Consider the following 23,094-nt stretch of genomic DNA (forward strand, 5'->3'; position numbering starts at 1 on the left):
TATTTTGAGGTGGCTCTTCAGGTAAGATGAGCCCTGTAGATGTTGAGGAATATGATTAATGCCATTTGATTTGACCAACTAGCAAACGGATAGCAACATAGGGTTCCAATAAAAACTAGCTTCCCATACCGGGAGCCGAACCCTGGCCGCCTGGGTGAAAACCAGGAATCCTAACCGCTAGGCCATATGGGATACGTGTCTACACCCTGCTCACACCACATGGGATGGTGTATGTGACGGAGCATCCACAGATCCTATAGGAGGTTAACCATTTTCTTTTAAAATACGTTTGTAATGCCTGTCAGTCCGCGGCTGCAGTTGATGAGTTCCTGTTCCGATGATCTTTGTGATATGCGTCAGTTTTATTTTCCCTGCAATCCCAGGTGATACACTACAGAGAGATTCCTCCTCCGTACACGAGATAGGGCAGAACTCAAATTATAAAACCCCTCCCCACCTGGTGACCCTCTGTCATTGAAAACAGCATTCCTGATTGCCATTACCTCCACTAGGCGCATCACTGAACTATAGGCATTGTCTACGGCAGAGCCTTTTCTTTGGATCTTCCCAGATAAAGTGGTCCTTTTGCTGCCCACGGAATTCGCACCTAAAGTCCACTCTTCACTCTGTAGGATCAACCTACCATTTTTTTACCCATCTCACAAAAATAAAAAAAGCATTCCTTCGAGCCGGAATCGAACCAGCGACCTAAGGATGTCTGATCGTTTTCTACAGTCCTCCGCTCTACCAGCTGAGCTATCGAAGGTCGTGTGTCAAGGTGCTGTCCATGCTGATTGTACCTGGAGCAGCCCCTCCCCCACCAACATGGTATGCATTGTGTTACAAGCTACATCAAGTGGAAGGGTTAACTGCAAACGGCTTGAAACTTACTGAATAAACTCGGATGTGTAAGAAAAAAAAGTTGCGTTGGCCGGGAATCGAACCCGGGTCAACTGCTTGGAAGGCAGCTATGCTCACCACTATACCACCAACGCCTTATGGAAAGACAGGCTTTTACACTAGAGATGGGAAGGTCTGGGAAAAAAAAAACCCAGAAAAAAACATGAGAAAAAAATAACATTTTCTTCCCGTTTTTTTCCAAAGCCGTTTTTTGTTTGTGGGAAATGATGTCATGTAGATGTTATTGTGTCATTTTGCAGCCTTTAGCAGAATTTAGTTTTATGTGGAATATGGAATGTTTCATCAGAACATTTAGAAATCTCGCGGACCTTCAGGAAATGTTAAAAATTGTCATCTTCTGCCTTTGGTCAGATCCTCTGCTCTGGCCTGGCCTCTTTCTACGCATAGGTTTCTGTAGCGTAGCGGTTATAATGTTTGCCTCACATGAGGAAGGTCCCCAGTTCGAAATCGGGTAGAAACACTTCTTTTCATTCTTCCCATTTAAAATACAGAGCCGATGACTTCATCCACAAAGAGGGCAATCTGCTCCTCAGTTTTGTACCAGAAGGTGGTGCTGTTTCCCTAGGTCTTGGCCTAATCAAGAAAAAGGTGGTCAATCTACTGATGTCTTTCTTTCAGGTAAATGACTGGTGCTTCACATACTTTTTGCTTTGTTGCATTAGTGTATTCCTTTGTTTTTCTTGTTTGTAATTTGGATTTTGAGACGATTTTTCCATGATATGTTTGAACCTGATGCAGTACTCACTATAACTATAAAATGAAATACCTGGTCAATATATTGTGGTGCTATCAAAACTATACATACAATGTAATGTTGTTATAAATACACCTGTTTTGTGATTCGTACGGATAGTTACCTGTAAGTTGTCGGTGGCCAGACTGGGGATAAGTAAGCAGCACTGGAAGTTTCAGGAATTCCACCCTTCCTCCAGCAATCATCAGATATAGAAGATATAATACTTGATCCCTTTAAGCCCATCTCATGGTGATGGGGCTGCCCTGAGAACAAGAGCAGTATGATCAGGTTTTACCATAAGTTTGTCCGGTGTAATTCACTTTTCCCGCAGTGACAGTTTCTTTTACATAAATAGAATTTTCTGAAGGGACAAATTATACATATTACATATAAAACATATACACTTTATGAAAGGATGTGGACACCCCTCCTAATTATTGAGTTTAGGTATTTCAGCCACATCCATTGCTAACAGGTGTATAAAATCAAGCACATAGTCGACCATCTTCCTAGACAGACATTGGCATTATGTCTCCCTTTTCCTCTTCATCTATCTTTGTTCTCTTTATCTCCCAACCCTTTCTCTTTACCTCTCCCTGTGTGTCCACTTTTTCTTTACCGCTACCTTTTGTCACTTCCTCTCCCTTTTCTTTAATCTATCCTCCTTTTCTTTAATCTCTCCATTTTCATTTTCTTTCCTCCTGTTGCATTTTATATAATCTCTCTAATCTATTTCTCCCCTTTCTGATGTTCCTTGACCAGCCCAAAGAGGTAAGGAATTTGGACCAGTATTTTGAGGTGGCTCTTCAGGTAAGATGAGCCCTGAAGATGTTGGGGAATATGATTAATGCCATTTGATTTGACCAACTAGCAAACGGATAGCAACATAGGGTTCCAATAAAAACTAGCTTCCCATACCGGGAGTCGAACCCGGGCCGCCTGGGTGAAAACCAGGAATCCTAACCGCTAGACCATATGGGATACGTGTCTACACCCTGCTCACACCACATGGGATGGTGTATGTGACGGAGCATCCACAGATCCTATAGGAGGTTAACCTTTTTCTTTTAAAATACAGTTGTAATGCCTGTCAGTCCGCGGCTGCAGTTGATGAGTTCCTGTTCCAATGATCTTTTTGATATGCGTCAGAGTTTTATTTTCCTTGCAATCCCAGGTGATACACTACAGAGAGATTCCTCCTCCGTACACGAGATAGGGCAGAACTCAAATTATAAAACCCCTCCCCACCTGGTGACCCTCTGTCATTGAAAACAGCATTCCTGATTGCCATTACCTCCACTAGGCGCATCACTGAACTATAGGCATTGTCTACGGCAGAGCCTTTTCTTTGGATCTTCCCAGATAAAGTGGTCCTTTTGCTGCCCACGGAATTCGCACCTAAAGTCCACTCTTCACTCTGTAGGATCAACCTACCATTTTTTTACCCATCTCACAAAAATAAAAAAAGCATTCCTTCGAGCCGGAATCGAACCAGCGACCTAAGGATGTCTGATCGTTTTCTACAGTCCTCCGCTCTACCAGCTGAGCTATCGAAGGTCGTGTTTCTAGGTGCTGTCCATGCTGATTGTACCTGGAGCAGCCCCTCCCCCACCAACATGGTATGCATTGTGTTACAAGCTACATCAAGTGGAAGGGTTAACTGCAAACGGCTTGAAACTTACTGAATAAACTCGGATGTGTAAGAAAAAAAAGTTGCGTTGGCCGGGAATCGAACCCGGGTCAACTGCTTGGAAGGCAGCTATGCTCACCACTATACCACCAACGCCATATGGAAAGATAGGCTTTTACACTAGAGATGGGAAGGTCTGGGAAAAAAAAGCCCAGAAAAAAACATGAGAAAAAAATAACATTTTCTTCCCGTTTTTTTCCAAAGCCGTTTTTTGTTTGTGGGAAATGATGTCATGTAGATGTTATTGTGTCATTTTGCAGCCTTTAGCAGAATTTAGTTTTATGTGGAATATGGAATGTTTCATCAGAACATTTAGAAATCTCGCGGACCTTCAGGAAATGTTAAAAATTGTCATCTTCTGCCTTTGGTCAGATCCTCTGCTCTGGCCTGGCCTCTTTCTACACATAGGTTTCTGTAGCGTAGCGGTTATAACGTTTGCCTCACATGAGGAAGGTCCCCGGTTCGAAACCGGGTAGAAACACTTCTTTTCATTCTTCCCATTTAAAATACAGAGCCGATGACTTCATCAACAAAGAGGGCAATCTGCTCCTCAGTTTTGTACCAGAAGGTGGTGCTGTTTCCCTAGGTCTTGGCCTAATCAAGAAAAAGGTGGTCAATCTACTGATGTCTTTCTTTCAGGTAAATGACTGGTGCTTCACATACTTTTTGCTTTGTTGCATTAGTGTATTCCTTTGTTTTTCTTGTTTGTAATTTGGATTTTGAGACGATTTTTCCATGATATGTTTGAACCTGATGCAGTACTCACTATAACTATAAAATGAAATACCTGGTCAGTATATTGTGGTGCTATCAAAACTATACATACAATGTAATGTTGTTATAAATACACCTGTTTTGTGATTCGTACGGATAGTTACCTGTAAGTTGTCGGTGGCCAGACTGGGGATAAGTAAGCAGCACTGGAAGTTTCAGGAATTCCACCCTTCCTCCAGCAATCATCAGATATAGAAGATATAATACTTGATCCCTTTAAGCCCATCTCATGGTGATGGGGCTGCCCTGAGAACAAGAGCAGTATGATCAGGTTTTACCATAAGTTTGTCCGGTGTAATTCACTTTTCCCGCGGTGACAGTTTCTTTTACATAAATAGAATTTTCTGAAGGGACAAATTATACATATTACATATAAAACATATACACTTTATGAAAGGATGTGGACACCCCTCCTAATTATTGAGTTTAGGTATTTCAGCCACATCCATTGCTAACAGGTGTATAAAATCAAGCACATAGTCGACCATCTTCCTAGACAGACATTGGCATTATGTCTCCCTTTTCCTCTTCATCTATCTTTGTTCTCTTTATCTCCCAACCCTTTCTCTTTACCTCTCCCTGTGTGTCCACTTTTTCTTTACCGCTACCTTTTGTCACTTCCTCTCCCTTTTCTTTAATCTATCCTCCTTTTCTTTAATCTCTCCATTTTCATTTTCTTTCCTCCTGTTGCATTTTATATAATCTCTCTAATCTATTTCTCCCCTTTCTGATGTTCCTTGACCAGCCCAAAGAGGTAAGGAATTTGGACCAGTATTTTGAGGTGGCTCTTCAGGTAAGATGAGCCCTGAAGATGTTGGGGAATATGATTAATGCCATTTGATTTGACCAACTAGCAAACGGATAGCAACATAGGGTTCCAATAAAAACTAGCTTCCCATACCGGGAGTCGAACCCGGGCCGCCTGGGTGAAAACCAGGAATCCTAACCGCTAGACCATATGGGATACGTGTCTACACCCTGCTCACACCACATGGGATGGTGTATGTGACGGAGCATCCACAGATCCTATAGGAGGTTAACCTTTTTCTTTTAAAATACAGTTGTAATGCCTGTCAGTCCGCGGCTGCAGTTGATGAGTTCCTGTTCCAATGATCTTTTTGATATGCGTCAGAGTTTTATTTTCCTTGCAATCCCAGGTGATACACTACAGAGAGATTCCTCCTCCGTACACGAGATAGGGCAGAACTCAAATTATAAAACCCCTCCCCACCTGGTGACCCTCTGTCATTGAAAACAGCATTCCTGATTGCCATTACCTCCACTAGGCGCATCACTGAACTATAGGCATTGTCTACGGCAGAGCCTTTTCTTTGGATCTTCCCAGATAAAGTGGTCCTTTTGCTGCCCACGGAATTCGCACCTAAAGTCCACTCTTCACTCTGTAGGATCAACCTACCATTTTTTTACCCATCTCACAAAAATAAAAAAAGCATTCCTTCGAGCCGGAATCGAACCAGCGACCTAAGGATGTCTGATCGTTTTCTACAGTCCTCCGCTCTACCAGCTGAGCTATCGAAGGTCGTGTTTCTAAGTGCTGTCCATGCTGATTGTACCTGGAGCAGCCCCTCCCCCACCAACATGGTATGCATTGTGTTACAAGCTACATCAAGTGGAAGGGTTAACTGCAAACGGCTTGAAACTTACTGAATAAACTCGGATGTGTAAGAAAAAAAAGTTGCGTTGGCCGGGAATCGAACCCGGGTCAACTGCTTGGAAGGCAGCTATGCTCACCACTATACCACCAACACCACATGGAAAGATAGGCTTTTACACTAGAGATGGGAAGGTCTGGGAAAAAAAAAGCCCAGAAAAAAACATGAGAAAAAAATAACATTTTCTTCCCGTTTTTTTCCAAAGCCGTTTTTTGTTTGTGGGAAATGATGTCATGTAGATGTTATTGTGTCATTTTGCAGCCTTTAGCAGAATTTAGTTTTATGTGGAATATGGAATGTTTCATCAGAACATTTAGAAATCTCGCGGACCTTCAGGAAATGTTAAAAATTGTCATCTTCTGCCTTTGGTCAGATCCTCTGCTCTGGCCTGGCCTCTTTCTACACATAGGTTTCTGTAGCGTAGCGGTTATAACGTTTGCCTCACATGAGGAAGGTCCCCGGTTCGAAACCGGGTAGAAACACTTCTTTTCATTCTTCCCATTTAAAATACAGAGCCGATGACTTCATCAACAAAGAGGGCAATCTGCTCCTCAGTTTTGTACCAGAAGGTGGTGCTGTTTCCCTAGGTCTTGGCCTAATCAAGAAAAAGGTGGTCAATCTACTGATGTCTTTCTTTCAGGTAAATGACTGGTGCTTCACATACTTTTTGCTTTGTTGCATTAGTGTATTCCTTTGTTTTTCTTGTTTGTAATTTGGATTTTGAGACGATTTTTCCATGATATGTTTGAACCTGATGCAGTACTCACTATAACTATAAAATGAAATACCTGGTCAGTATATTGTGGTGCTATCAAAACTATACATACAATGTAATGTTGTTATAATTACACCTGTTTTGTGATTCGTACGGATAGTTACCTGTAAGTTGTCGGTGGCCAGACTGGGGATAAGTAAGCAGCACTGGAAGTTTCAGGAATTCCACCCTTCCTCCAGCAATCATCAGATATAGAAGATATAATACTTGATCCCTTTAAGCCCATCTCATGGTGATGGGGCTGCCCTGAGAACAAGAGCAGTATGATCAGGTTTTACCATAAGTTTGTCCGGTGTAATTCACTTTTCCCGCAGTGACAGTTTCTTTTACATAAATAGAATTTTCTGAAGGGACAAATTATACATATTACATATAAAACATATACACTTTATGAAAGGATGTGGACACCCCTCCTAATTATTGAGTTTAGGTATTTCAGCCACATCCATTGCTAACAGGTGTATAAAATCAAGCACATAGTCGACCATCTTCCTAGACAGACATTGGCATTATGTCTCCCTTTTCCTCTTCATCTATCTTTGTTCTCTTTATCTCCCAACCCTTTCTCTTTACCTCTCCCTGTGTGTCCACTTTTTCTTTACCGCTACCTTTTGTCACTTCCTCTCCCTTTTCTTTAATCTATCCTCCTTTTCTTTAATCTCTCCATTTTCATTTTCTTTCCTCCTGTTGCATTTTATATAATCTCTCTAATCTATTTCTCCCCTTTCTGATGTTCCTTGACCAGCCCAAAGAGGTAAGGAATTTGGACGAGTATTTTGAGGTGGCTCTTCAGGTAAGATGAGCCCTGTAGATGTTGGGGAATATGATTAATGCCATTTGATTTGACCAACTAGCAAACGGATAGCAACATAGGGTTCCAATGAAAACTAGCTTCCCATACCGGGAGTCGAACCCGGGCCGCCTGGGTGAAAACCAGGAATCCTAACCGCTAGACCATATGGGATACGTGTCTACACCCTGCTCACACCACATGGGATGGTGTATGTGACGGAGCATCCACAGATCCTATAGGAGGTTAACCTTTTTCTTTTAAAATACAGTTGTAATGCCTGTCAGTCCGCGGCTGCAGTTGATGAGTTCCTGTTCCAATGATCTTTTTGATATGCGTCAGAGTTTTATTTTCCCTGCAATCCTAGGTGATACACTACAGAGAGATTCCTCCTCCGTACACGAGATAGGGCAGAACTCAAATTATAAAACCCCTCCCCACCTGGTGACCCTCTGTCATTGAAAACAGCATTCCTGATTGCCATTACCTCCACTAGGCGCATCACTGAACTATAGGCATTGTCTACGGCAGAGCCTTTTCTTTGGATCTTCCCAGATAAAGTGGTCCTTTTGCTGCCCACGGAATTCGCACCTAAAGTCCACTCTTCACTCTGTAGGATCAACCTACCATTTTTTTACCCATCTCACAAAAGTAAGAAAAGCATTCCTTCGAGCCGGAATCGAACCAGCGACCTAAGGATGTCTGATCGTTTTCTACAGTCCTCCGCTCTACCAGCTGAGCTATCGAAGGTCGTGTTTCTAGGTGCTGTCCATGCTGATTGTACCTGGAGCAGCCCCTCCCCCACCAACATGGTATGCATTGTGTTACAAGCTACATCAAGTGGAAGGGTTAACTGCAAACGGCTTGAAACTTACTGAATAAACTCGGATGTGTAAGAAAAAAAAGTTGCGTTGGCCGGGAATCGAACCCGGGTCAACTGCTTGGAAGGCAGCTATGCTCACCACTATACCACCAACGCCATATGGAAAGATAGGCTTTTACACTAGAGATGGGAAGGTCTGGGAAAAAAAAACCCAGAAAAAAACATGAGAAAAAAATGACATTTTCTTCCCGTTTTTTTCCAAAGCCGTTTTTTGTTTGTGGGAAATGATGTCATGTAGATGTTATTGTGTCATTTTGCAGCCTTTAGCAGAATTTAGTTTTATGTGGAATATGGAATGTTTCATCAGAACATTTAGAAATCTCGCGGACCTTCAGGAAATGTTAAAAATTGTCATCTTCTGCCTTTGGTCAGATCCTCTGCTCTGGCCTGGCCTCTTTCTACACATAGGTTTCTGTAGCGTAGCGGTTATAACGTTTGCCTCACATGAGGAAGGTCCCCGGTTCGAAACCGGGTAGAAACACTTCTTTTCATTCTTCCCATTTAAAATACAGAGCCGATGACTTCAACAACAAAGAGGGCAATCTGCTCCTCAGTTTTGTACCAGAAGGTGGTGCTGTTTCCCTAGGTCTTGGCCTAATCAAGAAAAAGGTGGTCAATCTACTGATGTCTTTCTTTCAGGTAAATGACTGGTGCTTCACATATTTTTTGCTTTGTTGCATTAGTGTATTCCTTTGTTTTTCTTGTTTGTAATTTGGATTTTGAGACGATTTTTCCATGATATGTTTGAACCTGATGCAGTACTCACTATAACTATAAAATGAAATACCTGGTCAGTATATTGTGGTGCTATCAAAACTATACATACAATGTAATGTTGTTATAAATACACCTGTTTTGCGATTCGTACGGATAGTTACCTGTAAGTTGTCGGTGGCCAGACTGGGGATAAGTAAGCAGCACTGGAAGTTTCAGGAATTCCACCCTTCCTCCAGCAATCATCAGATATAGAAGATATAATACTTGATCCCTTTAAGCCCATCTCATGGTGATGGGGCTGCCCTGAGAACAAGAGCAGTATGATCAGGTTTTACCATAAGTTTGTCCGGTGTAATTCACTTTTCCCGCAGTGACAGTTTCTTTTACATAAATAGAATTTTCTGAAGGGACAAATTATACATATTACATATAAAACATATACACTTTATGAAAGGATGTGGACACCCCTCCTAATTATTGAGTTTAGGTATTTCAGCCACATCCATTGCTAACAGGTGTATAAAATCAAGCACATAGTCGACCATCTTCCTAGACAGACATTGGCATTATGTCTCCCTTTTCCTCTTCATCTATCTTTGTTCTCTTTATCTCCCAACCCTTTCTCTTTACCTCTCCCTGTGTGTCCACTTTTTCTTTACCGCTACCTTTTGTCACTTCCTCTCCCTTTTCTTTAATCTATCCTCCTTTTCTTTAATCTCTCCATTTTCATTTTCTTTCCTCCTGTTGCATTTTATATAATCTCTCTAATCTATTTCTCCCCTTTCTGATGTTCCTTGACCAGCCCAAAGAGGTAAGGAATTTGGACCAGTATTTTGAGGTGGCTCTTCAGGTAAGATGAGCCCTGAAGATGTTGGGGAATATGATTAATGCCATTTGATTTGACCAACTAGCAAACGGATAGCAACATAGGGTTCCAATAAAAACTAGCTTCCCATACCGGGAGTCGAACCCGGGCCGCCTGGGTGAAAACCAGGAATCCTAACCGCTAGACCATATGGGATACGTGTCTACACCCTGCTCACACCACATGGGATGGTGTATGTGACGGAGCATCCACAGATCCTATAGGAGGTTAACCTTTTTCTTTTAAAATACAGTTGTAATGCCTGTCAGTCCGCGGCTGCAGTTGATGAGTTCCTGTTCCAATGATCTTTTTGATATGCGTCAGAGTTTTATTTTCCTTGCAATCCCAGGTGATACACTACAGAGAGATTCCTCCTCCGTACACGAGATAGGGCAGAACTCAAATTATAAAACCCCTCCCCACCTGGTGACCCTCTGTCATTGAAAACAGCATTCCTGATTGCCATTACCTCCACTAGGCGCATCACTGAACTATAGGCATTGTCTACGGCAGAGCCTTTTCTTTGGATCTTCCCAGATAAAGTGGTCCTTTTGCTGCCCACGGAATTCGCACCTAAAGTCCACTCTTCACTCTGTAGGATCAACCTACCATTTTTTTACCCATCTCACAAAAATAAAAAAAGCATTCCTTCGAGCCGGAATCGAACCAGCGACCTAAGGATGTCTGATCGTTTTCTACAGTCCTCCGCTCTACCAGCTGAGCTATCGAAGGTCGTGTTTCTAAGTGCTGTCCATGCTGATTGTACCTGGAGCAGCCCCTCCCCCACCAACATGGTATGCATTGTGTTACAAGCTACATCAAGTGGAAGGGTTAACTGCAAACGGCTTGAAACTTACTGAATAAACTCGGATGTGTAAGAAAAAAAAGTTGCGTTGGCCGGGAATCGAACCCGGGTCAACTGCTTGGAAGGCAGCTATGCTCACCACTATACCACCAACACCACATGGAAAGATAGGCTTTTACACTAGAGATGGGAAGGTCTGGGAAAAAAAAAGCCCAGAAAAAAACATGAGAAAAAAATAACATTTTCTTCCCGTTTTTTTCCAAAGCCGTTTTTTGTTTGTGGGAAATGATGTCATGTAGATGTTATTGTGTCATTTTGCAGCCTTTAGCAGAATTTAGTTTTATGTGGAATATGGAATGTTTCATCAGAACATTTAGAAATCTCGCGGACCTTCAGGAAATGTTAAAAATTGTCATCTTCTGCCTTTGGTCAGATCCTCTGCTCTGGCCTGGCCTCTTTCTACACATAGGTTTCTGTAGCGTAGCGGTTATAACGTTTGCCTCACATGAGGAAGGTCCCCGGTTCGAAACCGGGTAGAAACACTTCTTTTCATTCTTCCCATTTAAAATACAGAGCCGATGACTTCATCAACAAAGAGGGCAATCTGCTCCTCAGTTTTGTACCAGAAGGTGGTGCTGTTTCCCTAGGTCTTGGCCTAATCAAGAAAAAGGTGGTCAATCTACTGATGTCTTTCTTTCAGGTAAATGACTGGTGCTTCACATACTTTTTGCTTTGTTGCATTAGTGTATTCCTTTGTTTTTCTTGTTTGTAATTTGGATTTTGAGACGATTTTTCCATGATATGTTTGAACCTGATGCAGTACTCACTATAACTATAAAATGAAATACCTGGTCAGTATATTGTGGTGCTATCAAAACTATACATACAATGTAATGTTGTTATAATTACACCTGTTTTGTGATTCGTACGGATAGTTACCTGTAAGTTGTCGGTGGCCAGACTGGGGATAAGTAAGCAGCACTGGAAGTTTCAGGAATTCCACCCTTCCTCCAGCAATCATCAGATATAGAAGATATAATACTTGATCCCTTTAAGCCCATCTCATGGTGATGGGGCTGCCCTGAGAACAAGAGCAGTATGATCAGGTTTTACCATAAGTTTGTCCGGTGTAATTCACTTTTCCCGCAGTGACAGTTTCTTTTACATAAATAGAATTTTCTGAAGGGACAAATTATACATATTACATATAAAACATATACACTTTATGAAAGGATGTGGACACCCCTCCTAATTATTGAGTTTAGGTATTTCAGCCACATCCATTGCTAACAGGTGTATAAAATCAAGCACATAGTCGACCATCTTCCTAGACAGACATTGGCATTATGTCTCCCTTTTCCTCTTCATCTATCTTTGTTCTTTTTATCTCCCAACCCTTTCTCTTTACCTCTCCCTGTGTGTCCACTTTTTCTTTACCGCTACCTTTTGTCACTTCCTCTCCCTTTTCTTTAATCTATCCTCCTTTTCTTTAATCTCTCCATTTTCATTTTCTTTCCTCCTGTTGCATTTTATATAATCTCTCTAATCTATTTCTCCCCTTTCTGATGTTCCTTGACCAGCCCAAAGAGGTAAGGAATTTGGACGAGTATTTTGAGGTGGCTCTTCAGGTAAGATGAGCCCTGTAGATGTTGGGGAATATGATTAATGCCATTTGATTTGACCAACTAGCAAACGGATAGCAACATAGGGTTCCAATGAAAACTAGCTTCCCATACCGGGAGTCGAACCCGGGCCGCCTGGGTGAAAACCAGGAATCCTAACCGCTAGACCATATGGGATACGTGTCTACACCCTGCTCACACCACATGGGATGGTGTATGTGACGGAGCATCCACAGATCCTATAGGAGGTTAACCTTTTTCTTTTAAAATACAGTTGTAATGCCTGTCAGTCCGCGGCTGCAGTTGATGAGTTCCTGTTCCAATGATCTTTTTGATATGCGTCAGAGTTTTATTTTCCCTGCAATCCTAGGTGATACACTACAGAGAGATTCCTCCTCCGTACACGAGATAGGGCAGAACTCAAATTATAAAACCCCTCCCCACCTGGTGACCCTCTGTCATTGAAAACAGCATTCCTGATTGCCATTACCTCCACTAGGCGCATCACTGAACTATAGGCATTGTCTACGGCAGAGCCTTTTCTTTGGATCTTCCCAGATAAAGTGGTCCTTTTGCTGCCCACGGAATTCGCACCTAAAGTCCACTCTTCACTCTGTAGGATCAACCTACCATTTTTTTACCCATCTCACAAAAGTAAGAAAAGCATTCCTTCGAGCCGGAATCGAACCAGCGACCTAAGGATGTCTGATCGTTTTCTACAGTCCTCCGCTCTACCAGCTGAGCTATCGAAGGTCGTGTTTCTAGGTGCTGTCCATGCTGATTGTACCTGGAGCAGCCCCTCCCCCACCAACATGGTATGCATTGTGTTACAAGCTACATCAAGTGGAAGGGTTAACTGCAAACGGCTTGAAACTTACTGAATAAACTCGGATGTGTAAGAAAAAAAAGTTGCGTTGGCCGGGAATCGAACCCGGGTCAACTGCTTGGAAGGCAGCTATGCTCACCACTATACCACCAACGCCATATGGAAAGATAGGCTTTTACACTAGAGATGGGAAGGTCTGGGAAAAAAAAACCCAGAAAAAAACATGAGAAAAAAATGACATTTTCTTCCCGTTTTTTTCCAAAGCCGTTTTTTGTTTGTGGGAAATGATGTCATGTAGATGTTATTGTGTCATTTTGCAGCCTTTAGCAGAATTTAGTTTTATGTGGAATATGGAATGTTTCATCAGAACATTTAGAAATCTCGCGGACCTTCAGGAAATGTTAAAAATTGTCATCTTCTGCCTTTGGTCAGATCCTCTGCTCTGGCCTGGCCTCTTTCTACACATAGGTTTCTGTAGCGTAGCGGTTATAACGTTTGCCTCACATGAGGAAGGTCCCCGGTTCGAAACCGGGTAGAAACACTTCTTTTCATTCTTCCCATTTAAAATACAGAGCCGATGACTTCAACAACAAAGAGGGCAATCTGCTCCTCAGTTTTGTACCAGAAGGTGGTGCTGTTTCCCTAGGTCTTGGCCTAATCAAGAAAAAGGTGGTCAATCTACTGATGTCTTTCTTTCAGGTAAATGACTGGTGCTTCACATACTTTTTGCTTTGTTGCATTAGTGTATTCCTTTGTTTTTCTTGTTTGTAATTTGGATTTTGAGACGATTTTTCCATGATATGTTTGAACCTGATGCAGTACTCACTATAACTATAAAATGAAATACCTGGTCAGTATATTGTGGTGCTATCAAAACTATACATACAATGTAATGTTGTTATAAATACACCTGTTTTGTGATTCGTACGGATAGTTACCTGTAAGTTGTCGGTGGCCAGACTGGGGATAAGTAAGCAGCACTGGAAGTTTCAGGAATTCCACCCTTCCTCCAGCAATCATCAGATATAGAAGATATAATACTTGATCCCTTTAAGCCCATCTCATGGTGATGGGGCTGCCCTGAGAACAAGAGCAGTATGATCAGGTTTTACCATAAGTTTGTCCGGTGTAATTCACTTTTCCCGCAGTGACAGTTTCTTTTACATAAATAGAATTTTCTGAAGGGACAAATTATACATATTACATATAAAACATATACACTTTATGAAAGGATGTGGACATCCCTCCTAATTATTGAGTTTAGGTATTTCAGCCACATCCATTGCTAACAGGTGTATAAAATCAAGCACATAGTCGACCATCTTCCTAGACAGACATTGGCATTATGTCTCCCTTTTCCTCTTCATCTATCTTTGTTCTCTTTATCTCCCAACCCTTTCTCTTTACCTCTCCCTGTGTGTCCACTTTTTCTTTACCGCTACCTTTTATCACTTCCTCTCCCTTTTCTTTAATCTATCCTCCTTTTCTTTAATCTCTCCATTTTCATTTTCTTTCCTCCTGTTGCATTTTATATAATCTCTCTAATCTATTTCTCCCCTTTCTGATGTTCCTTGACCAGCCCAAAGAGGTAAGGAATTTGGACCAGTATTTTGAGGTGGCTCTTCAGGTAAGATGAGCCCTGTAGATGTTGGGGAATATGATTAATGCCATTTGATTTGACCAACTAGCAAACGGATAGCAACATAGGGTTCCAATGAAAACTAGCTTCCCATACCGGGAGTCGAACCCGGGCCGCCTGGGTGAAAACCAGGAATCCTAACCGCTAGACCATATGGGATACGTGTCTACACCCTGCTCACACCACATGGGATGGTGTATGTGACGGAGCATCCACAGATCCTATAGGAGGTTAACCTTTTTCTTTTAAAATACAGTTGTAATGCCTGTCAGTCCGCGGCTGCAGTTGATGAGTTCCTGTTCCAATGATCTTTTTGATATGCGTCAGAGTTTTATTTTCCCTGCAATCCCAGGTGATACACTACAGAGAGATTCCTCCTCCGTACACGAGATAGGGCAGAACTCAAATTATAAAACCCCTCCCCACCTGGTGACCCTCTGTCATTGAAAACAGCATTCCTGATTGCCATTACCTCCACTAGGCGCATCACTGAACTATAGGCATTGTCTACGGCAGAGCCTTTTCTTTGGATCTTCCCAGATAAAGTGGTCCTTTTGCTGCCCACGGAATTCGCACCTAAAGTCCACTCTTCACTCTGTAGGATCAACCTACCATTTTTTTACCCATCTCACAAAAATAAGAAAAGCATTCCTTCGAGCCGGAATCGAACCAGCGACCTAAGGATGTCTGATCGTTTTCTACAGTCCTCCGCTCTACCAGCTGAGCTATCGAAGGTCGTGTTTCTAGGTGCTGTCCATGCTGATTGTACCTGGAGCAGCCCCTCCCCCACCAACATGGTATGCATTGTGTTACAAGCTACATCAAGTGGAAGGGTTAACTGCAAACGGCTTGAAACTTACTGAATAAACTCGGATGTGTAAGAAAAAAAAGTTGCGTTGGCCGGGAATCGAACCCGGGTCAACTGCTTGGAAGGCAGCTATGCTCACCACTATACCACCAACGCCATATGGAAAGATAGGCTTTTACACTAGAGATGGGAAGGTCTGGGAAAAAAAAAACCAGAAAAAAACATGAGAAAAAAATGACATTTTCTTCCCGTTTTTTTCCAAAGCCGTTTTTTGTTTGTGGGAAATGATGTCATGTAGATGTTATTGTGTCATTTTGCAGCCTTTAGCAGAATTTAGTTTTATGTGGAATATGGAATGTTTCATCAGAACATTTAGAAATCTCGCGGACCTTCAGGAAATGTTAAAAATTGTCATCTTCTGCCTTTGGTCAGATCCTCTGCTCTGGCCTGGCCTCTTTCTACACATAGGTTTCTGTAGCGTAGCGGTTATAACGTTTGCCTCACATGAGGAAGGTCCCCGGTTCGAAACCGGGTAGAAACACTTCTTTTCATTCTTCCCATTTAAAATACAGAGCCGATGACTTCATCAACAAAGAGGGCAATCTGCTCCTCAGTTTTGTACCAGAAGGTGGTGCTGTTTCCCTAGGTCTTGGCCTAATCAAGAAAAAGGTGGTCAATCTACTGATGTCTTTCTTTCAGGTAAATGACTGGTGCTTCACATACTTTTTGCTTTGTTGCATTAGTGTATTCCTTTGTTTTTCTTGTTTGTAATTTGGATTTTGAGACGATTTTTCCATGATATGTTTGAACCTGATGCAGTACTCACTATAACTATAAAATGAAATACCTGGTCATTATATTGTGGTGCTATCAAAACTATACATACAATGTAATGTTGTTATAAATACACCTGTTTTGTGATTCGTACGGATAGTTACCTGTAAGTTGTCGGTGGCCAGACTGGGGATAAGTAAGCAGCACTGGAAGTTTCAGGAATTCCACCCTTCCTCCAGCAATCATCAGATATAGAAGATATAATACTTGATCCCTTTAAGCCCATCTCATGGTGATGGGGCTGCCCTGAGAACAAGAGCAGTATGATCAGGTTTTACCATAAGTTTGTCCGGTGTAATTCACTTTTCCCGCAGTGACAGTTTCTTTTACATAAATAGAATTTTCTGAAGGGACAAATTATACATATTACATATAAAACATATACACTTTATGAAAGGATGTGGACACCCCTCCTAATTATTGAGTTTAGGTATTTCAGCCACATCCATTGCTAACAGGTGTATAAAATCAAGCACATAGTCGACCATCTTCCTAGACAGACATTGGCATTATGTCTCCCTTTTCCTCTTCATCTATCTTTGTTCTCTTTATCTCCCAACCCTTTCTCTTTACCTCTCCCTGTGTGTCCACTTTTTCTTTACCGCTACCTTTTGTCACTTCCTCTCCCTTTTCTTTAATCTATCCTCCTTTTCTTTAATCTCTCCATTTTCATTTTCTTTCCTCCTGTTGCATTTTATATAATCTCTCTAATCTATTTCTCCCCTTTCTGATGTTCCTTGACCAGCCCAAAGAGGTAAGGAATTTGGACCAGTATTTTGAGGTGGCTCTTCAGGTAAGATGAGCCCTGTAGATGTTGGGGAATATGATTAATGCCATTTGATTTGACCAACTAGCAAACGGATAGCAACATAGGGTTCCAATAAAAACTAGCTTCCCATACCGGAGTCGAACCCGGGCCGCCTGGGTGAAAACCAGGAATCCTAACCGCTAGACCATACGGGATACGTGTCTACACCCTGCTCACACCACATGGGATGGTGTATGTGACGGAGCATCCACAGATCCTATAGGAGGTTAACCTTTTTCTTTTAAAATACAGTTGTAATGCCTGTCAGTCCGCGGCTGCAGTTGATGAGTTCCTGTTCCAATGATCTTTTTGATATGCGTCAGAGTTTTATTTTCCCTGCAATCCCAGGTGATACACTACAGAGAGATTCCTCCTCCGTACACGAGATAGGGCAGAACTCAAATTATAAAACCCCTCCCCACCTGGTGACCCTCTGTCATTGAAAACAGCATTCCTGATTGCCATTACCTCCACTAGGCGCATCACTGAACTATAGGCATTGTCTACGGCAGAGCCTTTTCTTTGGATCTTCCCAGATAAAGTGGTCCTTTTGCTGCCCACGGAATTCGCACCTAAAGTCCACTCTTCACTCTGTAGGATCAACCTACCATTTTTTTACCCATCTCACAAAAATAAAAAAGCATTCCTTCGAGCCGGAATCGAGCCAGCGACCTAAGGATGTCTGATCGTTTTCTACAGTCCTCCGCTCTACCAGCTGAGCTATCGAAGGTCGTGTTTCTAGGTGCTGTCCATGCTGATTGTACCTGGAGCAACCCCTCCCCCACCAACATGGTATGCATTGTGTTACAAGCTACATCAAGTGGAAGGGTTAACTGCAAACGGCTTGAAACTTACTGAATATACTCGGATGTGTAAGAAAAAAAAGTTGCGTTGGCCGGGAATCGAACCCGGATCAACTGCTTGGAAGGCAGCTATGCTCACCACTATACCACCAACGCCATATGGAAAGATAGGCTTTTACACTAGAGATGGGAAGGTCTGGGGAAAAAAAAGCCCAGAAAAAAACATGAGAAAAAAATAACATTTTCTTCCCGTTTTTTTCCAAAGCCGTTTTTTGTTTGTGGGAAATGATGTCATGTAGATGTTATTGTGTCATTTTGCAGCCTTTAGCAGAATTTAGTTTTATGTGGAATATGGAATGTTTCATCAGAACATTTAGAAATCTCGCGGACCTTCAGGAAATGTTAAAAAATGTCATCTTCTGCCTTTGGTCAGATCCTCTGCTCTGGCCTGGCCTCTTTCTACACATAGGTTTCTGTAGCGTAGCGGTTATAACGTTTGCCTCGCATGAGGAAGGTCCCCAGTTCGAAACCGGGTAGAAACACTTCTTTTCATTCTTCCCATTTAAAATACAGAGCCGATGACTTCATCAACAAAGAGGGCAATCTGCTCCTCAGTTTTGTACCAGAAGGTGGTGCTGTTTCCCTAGGTCTTGGCCTAATCAAGAAAAAGGTGGTCAATCTACTGATGTCTTTCTTTCAGGTAAATGACTGGTGCTTCACATACTTTTTGCTTTGTTGCATTAGTGTATTCCTTTGTTTTTCTTGTTTGTAATTTGGATTTTGAGACGCTTTTTCCATGATAGGTTTGAACCTGATGCAGTACTCACTATAACTATAAAATGAAATACCTGGTCAGTATATTGTGGTGCTATCAAAACTATACATACAATGTAATGTTGTTATAAATACACCTGTTTTGTGATTCGTACGGATAGTTACCTGTAAGTTGTCGGTGGCCAGACTGGGGATAAGTAAGCAGCACTGGAAGTTTCAGGAATTCCACCCTTCCTCCAGCAATCATCAGATATAGAAGATATAATACTTGATCCCTTTAAGCCCATCTCATGGTGATGGGGCTGCCCTGAGAACAAGAGCAGTATGATCAGGTTTTACCATAAGTTTGTCCGGTGTAATTCACTTTTCCCGCAGTGACAGTTTCTTTTACATAAATAGAATTTTCTGAAGGGACAAATTATACATATTACATATAAAACATATACACTTTATGAAAGGATGTGGACACCCCTCCTAATTATTGAGTTTAGGTATTTCAGCCACATCCATTGCTAACAGGTGTATAAAATCAAGCACATAGTCGACCATCTTCCTAGACAGACATTGGCATTATGTCTCCCTTTTCCTCTTCATCTATCTTTGTTCTCTTTATCTCCCAACCCTTTCTCTTTACCTCTCCCTGTGTGTCCACTTTTTCTTTACCGCTACCTTTTGTCACTTCCTCTCCCTTTTCTTTAATCTATCCTCCTTTTCTTTAATCTCTCCATTTTCATTTTCTTTCCTCCTGTTGCATTTTATATAATCTCTCTAATCTATTTCTCCCCTTTCTGATGTTCCTTGACCAGCCCAAAGAGGTAAGGAATTTGGACCAGTATTTTGAGGTGGCTCTTCAGGTAAGATGAGCCCTGTAGATGTTGGGGAATATGATTAATGCCATTTGATTTGACCAACTAGCAAACGGATAGCAACATAGGGTTCCAATAAAAACTAGCTTCCCATACCGGGAGTCGAACCCGGGCCGCCTGGGTGAAAACCAGGAATCCTAACCGCTAGACCATATGGGATACGTGTCTACACCCTGCTCACACCACATGGGATGGTGTATGTGATGGAGCATCCACAGATCCTATAGGAGGTTAACCTTTTTCTTTTAAAATACAGTTGTAATGCCTGTCAGTCCGCGGCTGCAGTTGATGAGTTCCTGTTCCAATGATCTTTTTGATATGCGTCAGAGTTTTATTTTCCCTGCAATCCCAGGTGATACACTACAGAGAGATTCCTCCTCCGTACACGAGATAGGGCAGAACTCAAATTATAAAACCCCTCCCCACCTGGTGACCCTCTGTCATTGAAAACAGCATTCCTGATTGCCATTACCTCCACTAGGCGCATCACTGAACTATAGGCATTGTCTACGGCAGAGCCTTTTCTTTGGATCTTCCCAGATAAAGTGGTCCTTTTGCTGCCCACGGAATTCGCACCTAAAGTCCACTCTTCACTCTGTAGGATCAACCTACCATTTTTTTACCCATCTCACAAAAATAAGAAAAGCATTCCTTCGAGCCGGAATCGAACCAGCGACCTAAGGATGTCTGATCGTTTTCTACAGTCCTCCGCTCTACCAGCTGAGCTATCGAAGGTCGTGTTTCTAGGTGCTGTCCATGCTGATTGTACCTGGAGCAGCCCCTCCCCCACCAACATGGTATGCATTGTGTTACAAGCTACATCAAGTGGAAGGGTTAACTGCAAACGGCTTGAAACTTACTGAATAAACTCGGATGTGTAAGAAAAAAAAGTTGCGTTGGCCGGGAATCGAACCCGGGTCAACTGCTTGGAAGGCAGCTATGCTCACCACTATACCACCAACGCCATATGGAAAGATAGGCTTTTACACTAGAGATGGGAAGGTCTGGGAAAAAAAAACCCAGAAAAAAACATGAGAAAAAAATGACATTTTCTTCCCGTTTTTTTCCAAAGCCGTTTTTTGTTTGTGGGAAATGATGTCATGTAGATGTTATTGTGTCATTTTGCAGCCTTTAGCAGAATTTAGTTTTATGTGGAATATGGAATGTTTCATCAGAACATTTAGAAATCTCGCGGACCTTCAGGAAATGTTAAAAATTGTCATCTTCTGCCTTTGGTCAGATCCTCTGCTCTGGCCTGGCCTCTTTCTACACATAGGTTTCTGTAGCGTAGCGGTTATAACGTTTGCCTCACATGAGGAAGGTCCCCGGTTCGAAACCGGGTAGAAACACTTCTTTTCATTCTTCCCATTTAAAATACAGAGCCGATGACTTCAACAACAAAGAGGGCAATCTGCTCCTCAGTTTTGTACCAGAAGGTGGTGCTGTTTCCCTAGGTCTTGGCCTAATCAAGAAAAAGGTGGTCAATCTACTGATGTCTTTCTTTCAGGTAAATGACTGGTGCTTCACATACTTTTTGCTTTGTTGCATTAGTGTATTCCTTTGTTTTTCTTGTTTGTAATTTGGATTTTGAGACGATTTTTCCATGATATGTTTGAACCTGATGCAGTACTCACTATAACTATAAAATGAAATACCTGGTCAGTATATTGTGGTGCTATCAAAACTATACATACAATGTAATGTTGTTATAAATACACCTGTTTTGTGATTCGTACGGATAGTTACCTGTAAGTTGTCGGTGGCCAGACTGGGGATAAGTAAGCAGCACTGGAAGTTTCAGGAATTCCACCCTTCCTCCAGCAATCATCAGATATAGAAGATATAATACTTGATCCCTTTAAGCCCATCTCATGGTGATGGGGCTGCCCTGAGAACAAGAGCAGTATGATCAGGTTTTACCATAAGTTTGTCCGGTGTAATTCACTTTTCCCGCAGTGACAGTTTCTTTTACATAAATAGAATTTTCTGAAGGGACAAATTATACATATTACATATAAAACATATACACTTTATGAAAGGATGTGGACATCCCTCCTAATTATTGAGTTTAGGTATTTCAGCCACATCCATTGCTAACAGGTGTATAAAATCAAGCACATAGTCGACCATCTTCCTAGACAGACATTGGCATTATGTCTCCCTTTTCCTCTTCATCTATCTTTGTTCTCTTTATCTCCCAACCCTTTCTCTTTACCTCTCCCTGTGTGTCCACTTTTTCTTTACCGCTACCTTTTGTCACTTCCTCTCCCTTTTCTTTAATCTATCCTCCTTTTCTTTAATCTCTCCATTTTCATTTTCTTTCCTCCTGTTGCATTTTATATAATCTCTCTAATCTATTTCTCCCCTTTCTGATGTTCCTTGACCAGCCCAAAGAGGTAAGGAATTTGGACCAGTATTTTGAGGTGGCTCTTCAGGTAAGATGAGCCCTGTAGATGTTGGGGAATATGATTAATGCCATTTGATTTGACCAACTAGCAAACGGATAGCAACATAGGGTTCCAATGAAAACTAGCTTCCCATACCGGGAGTCGAACCCGGGCCGCCTGGGTGAAAACCAGGAATCCTAACCGCTAGACCATATGGGATACGTGTCTATACCCTGCTCACACCACATGGGATGGTGTATGTGACGGAGCATCCACAGATCCTATAGGAGGTTAACCTTTTTCTTTTAAAATACAGTTGTAATGCCTGTCAGTCCGCAGCTGCAGTTGATGAGTTCCTGTTCCAATGATCTTTTTGATATGCGTCAGAGTTTTATTTTCCCTGCAATCCCAGGTGATACACTACAGAGAGATTCCTCCTCCGTACACGAGATAGGGCAGAACTCAAATTATAAAACCCCTCCCCACCTGGTGACCCTCTGTCATTGAAAACAGCATTCCTGATTGCCATTACCTCCACTAGGCGCATCACTGAACTATAGGCATTGTCTACGGCAGAGCCTTTTCTTTGGATCTTCCCAGATAAAGTGGTCCTTTTGCTGCCCACGGAATTCGCACCTAAAGTCCACTCTTCACTCTGTAGGATCAACCTACCATTTTTTTACCCATCTCACAAAAATAAGAAAAGCATTCCTTCGAGCCGGAATCGAACCAGCGACCTAAGGATGTCTGATCGTTTTCTACAGTCCTCCGCTCTACCAGCTGAGCTATCGAAGGTCGTGTTTCTAGGTGCTGTCCATGCTGATTGTACCTGGAGCAGCCCCTCCCCCACCAACATGGTATGCATTGTGTTACAAGCTACATCAAGTGGAAGGGTTAACTGCAAACGGCTTGAAACTTACTGAATAAACTCGGATGTGTAAGAAAAAAAAGTTGCGTTGGCCGGGAATCGAACCCGGGTCAACTGCTTGGAAGGCAGCTATGCTCACCACTATACCACCAACGCCATATGGAAAAACAGGCTTTTACACTAGAGATGGGAAGGTCTGGGAAAAAAAAACCCAGAAAAAAACATGAGAA

The 23,094-nt window shown here is 42.1% G+C and overlaps 28 non-coding genes across 28 annotated transcripts; all 28 read right to left on the bottom strand.

Annotated features, from left to right (window-relative positions):
• Positions 1–680: 680 nt before the first annotated feature.
• On the bottom strand, positions 681–766 carry TRNAY-GUA (transfer RNA tyrosine (anticodon GUA)). The gene is given in 2 exon segments: positions 681–716; positions 730–766. It is a non-coding gene; the product is annotated as a tRNA-Tyr (tRNA).
• Positions 767–923: 157 nt separating this feature from the next.
• On the bottom strand, positions 924–995 carry TRNAG-UCC (transfer RNA glycine (anticodon UCC)). Its single transcript has one exon. It is a non-coding gene; the product is annotated as a tRNA-Gly (tRNA).
• A 1,571-nt stretch (positions 996–2,566) lies between these two features.
• TRNAE-UUC (transfer RNA glutamic acid (anticodon UUC)) lies at positions 2,567–2,638 on the bottom strand. Its single transcript has one exon. It is a non-coding gene; the product is annotated as a tRNA-Glu (tRNA).
• Positions 2,639–3,128: 490 nt separating this feature from the next.
• Positions 3,129–3,214, bottom strand: TRNAY-GUA (transfer RNA tyrosine (anticodon GUA)). The gene is given in 2 exon segments: positions 3,129–3,164; positions 3,178–3,214. It is a non-coding gene; the product is annotated as a tRNA-Tyr (tRNA).
• A 157-nt stretch (positions 3,215–3,371) lies between these two features.
• TRNAG-UCC (transfer RNA glycine (anticodon UCC)) lies at positions 3,372–3,443 on the bottom strand. The gene has a single exon. It is a non-coding gene; the product is annotated as a tRNA-Gly (tRNA).
• A 1,570-nt stretch (positions 3,444–5,013) lies between these two features.
• On the bottom strand, positions 5,014–5,085 carry TRNAE-UUC (transfer RNA glutamic acid (anticodon UUC)). Its single transcript has one exon. It is a non-coding gene; the product is annotated as a tRNA-Glu (tRNA).
• A 490-nt stretch (positions 5,086–5,575) lies between these two features.
• On the bottom strand, positions 5,576–5,661 carry TRNAY-GUA (transfer RNA tyrosine (anticodon GUA)). The gene is given in 2 exon segments: positions 5,576–5,611; positions 5,625–5,661. It is a non-coding gene; the product is annotated as a tRNA-Tyr (tRNA).
• A 157-nt stretch (positions 5,662–5,818) lies between these two features.
• TRNAG-UCC (transfer RNA glycine (anticodon UCC)) lies at positions 5,819–5,890 on the bottom strand. Its single transcript has one exon. It is a non-coding gene; the product is annotated as a tRNA-Gly (tRNA).
• Positions 5,891–7,461: 1,571 nt separating this feature from the next.
• On the bottom strand, positions 7,462–7,533 carry TRNAE-UUC (transfer RNA glutamic acid (anticodon UUC)). The gene has a single exon. It is a non-coding gene; the product is annotated as a tRNA-Glu (tRNA).
• Positions 7,534–8,023: 490 nt separating this feature from the next.
• On the bottom strand, positions 8,024–8,109 carry TRNAY-GUA (transfer RNA tyrosine (anticodon GUA)). Its single transcript is given in 2 exon segments — positions 8,024–8,059; positions 8,073–8,109. It is a non-coding gene; the product is annotated as a tRNA-Tyr (tRNA).
• Positions 8,110–8,266: 157 nt separating this feature from the next.
• TRNAG-UCC (transfer RNA glycine (anticodon UCC)) lies at positions 8,267–8,338 on the bottom strand. The gene has a single exon. It is a non-coding gene; the product is annotated as a tRNA-Gly (tRNA).
• A 1,570-nt stretch (positions 8,339–9,908) lies between these two features.
• Positions 9,909–9,980, bottom strand: TRNAE-UUC (transfer RNA glutamic acid (anticodon UUC)). Its single transcript has one exon. It is a non-coding gene; the product is annotated as a tRNA-Glu (tRNA).
• A 490-nt stretch (positions 9,981–10,470) lies between these two features.
• On the bottom strand, positions 10,471–10,556 carry TRNAY-GUA (transfer RNA tyrosine (anticodon GUA)). Its single transcript is given in 2 exon segments — positions 10,471–10,506; positions 10,520–10,556. It is a non-coding gene; the product is annotated as a tRNA-Tyr (tRNA).
• A 157-nt stretch (positions 10,557–10,713) lies between these two features.
• TRNAG-UCC (transfer RNA glycine (anticodon UCC)) lies at positions 10,714–10,785 on the bottom strand. Its single transcript has one exon. It is a non-coding gene; the product is annotated as a tRNA-Gly (tRNA).
• Positions 10,786–12,356: 1,571 nt separating this feature from the next.
• On the bottom strand, positions 12,357–12,428 carry TRNAE-UUC (transfer RNA glutamic acid (anticodon UUC)). Its single transcript has one exon. It is a non-coding gene; the product is annotated as a tRNA-Glu (tRNA).
• A 490-nt stretch (positions 12,429–12,918) lies between these two features.
• Positions 12,919–13,004, bottom strand: TRNAY-GUA (transfer RNA tyrosine (anticodon GUA)). Its single transcript is given in 2 exon segments — positions 12,919–12,954; positions 12,968–13,004. It is a non-coding gene; the product is annotated as a tRNA-Tyr (tRNA).
• Positions 13,005–13,161: 157 nt separating this feature from the next.
• Positions 13,162–13,233, bottom strand: TRNAG-UCC (transfer RNA glycine (anticodon UCC)). The gene has a single exon. It is a non-coding gene; the product is annotated as a tRNA-Gly (tRNA).
• A 1,570-nt stretch (positions 13,234–14,803) lies between these two features.
• On the bottom strand, positions 14,804–14,875 carry TRNAE-UUC (transfer RNA glutamic acid (anticodon UUC)). Its single transcript has one exon. It is a non-coding gene; the product is annotated as a tRNA-Glu (tRNA).
• A 490-nt stretch (positions 14,876–15,365) lies between these two features.
• Positions 15,366–15,451, bottom strand: TRNAY-GUA (transfer RNA tyrosine (anticodon GUA)). Its single transcript is given in 2 exon segments — positions 15,366–15,401; positions 15,415–15,451. It is a non-coding gene; the product is annotated as a tRNA-Tyr (tRNA).
• A 157-nt stretch (positions 15,452–15,608) lies between these two features.
• On the bottom strand, positions 15,609–15,680 carry TRNAG-UCC (transfer RNA glycine (anticodon UCC)). The gene has a single exon. It is a non-coding gene; the product is annotated as a tRNA-Gly (tRNA).
• A 2,130-nt stretch (positions 15,681–17,810) lies between these two features.
• TRNAY-GUA (transfer RNA tyrosine (anticodon GUA)) lies at positions 17,811–17,896 on the bottom strand. Its single transcript is given in 2 exon segments — positions 17,811–17,846; positions 17,860–17,896. It is a non-coding gene; the product is annotated as a tRNA-Tyr (tRNA).
• A 157-nt stretch (positions 17,897–18,053) lies between these two features.
• On the bottom strand, positions 18,054–18,125 carry TRNAG-UCC (transfer RNA glycine (anticodon UCC)). Its single transcript has one exon. It is a non-coding gene; the product is annotated as a tRNA-Gly (tRNA).
• Positions 18,126–19,696: 1,571 nt separating this feature from the next.
• TRNAE-UUC (transfer RNA glutamic acid (anticodon UUC)) lies at positions 19,697–19,768 on the bottom strand. Its single transcript has one exon. It is a non-coding gene; the product is annotated as a tRNA-Glu (tRNA).
• A 490-nt stretch (positions 19,769–20,258) lies between these two features.
• TRNAY-GUA (transfer RNA tyrosine (anticodon GUA)) lies at positions 20,259–20,344 on the bottom strand. Its single transcript is given in 2 exon segments — positions 20,259–20,294; positions 20,308–20,344. It is a non-coding gene; the product is annotated as a tRNA-Tyr (tRNA).
• A 157-nt stretch (positions 20,345–20,501) lies between these two features.
• TRNAG-UCC (transfer RNA glycine (anticodon UCC)) lies at positions 20,502–20,573 on the bottom strand. Its single transcript has one exon. It is a non-coding gene; the product is annotated as a tRNA-Gly (tRNA).
• Positions 20,574–22,143: 1,570 nt separating this feature from the next.
• On the bottom strand, positions 22,144–22,215 carry TRNAE-UUC (transfer RNA glutamic acid (anticodon UUC)). Its single transcript has one exon. It is a non-coding gene; the product is annotated as a tRNA-Glu (tRNA).
• Positions 22,216–22,705: 490 nt separating this feature from the next.
• TRNAY-GUA (transfer RNA tyrosine (anticodon GUA)) lies at positions 22,706–22,791 on the bottom strand. Its single transcript is given in 2 exon segments — positions 22,706–22,741; positions 22,755–22,791. It is a non-coding gene; the product is annotated as a tRNA-Tyr (tRNA).
• A 157-nt stretch (positions 22,792–22,948) lies between these two features.
• TRNAG-UCC (transfer RNA glycine (anticodon UCC)) lies at positions 22,949–23,020 on the bottom strand. Its single transcript has one exon. It is a non-coding gene; the product is annotated as a tRNA-Gly (tRNA).
• Positions 23,021–23,094: the final 74 nt, after the last annotated feature.

Source organism: Spea bombifrons, chromosome 3 (assembly GCF_027358695.1).
Source record: "Spea bombifrons isolate aSpeBom1 chromosome 3, aSpeBom1.2.pri, whole genome shotgun sequence".
NCBI lineage: Eukaryota > Metazoa > Chordata > Amphibia > Anura > Pelobatidae > Spea > Spea bombifrons.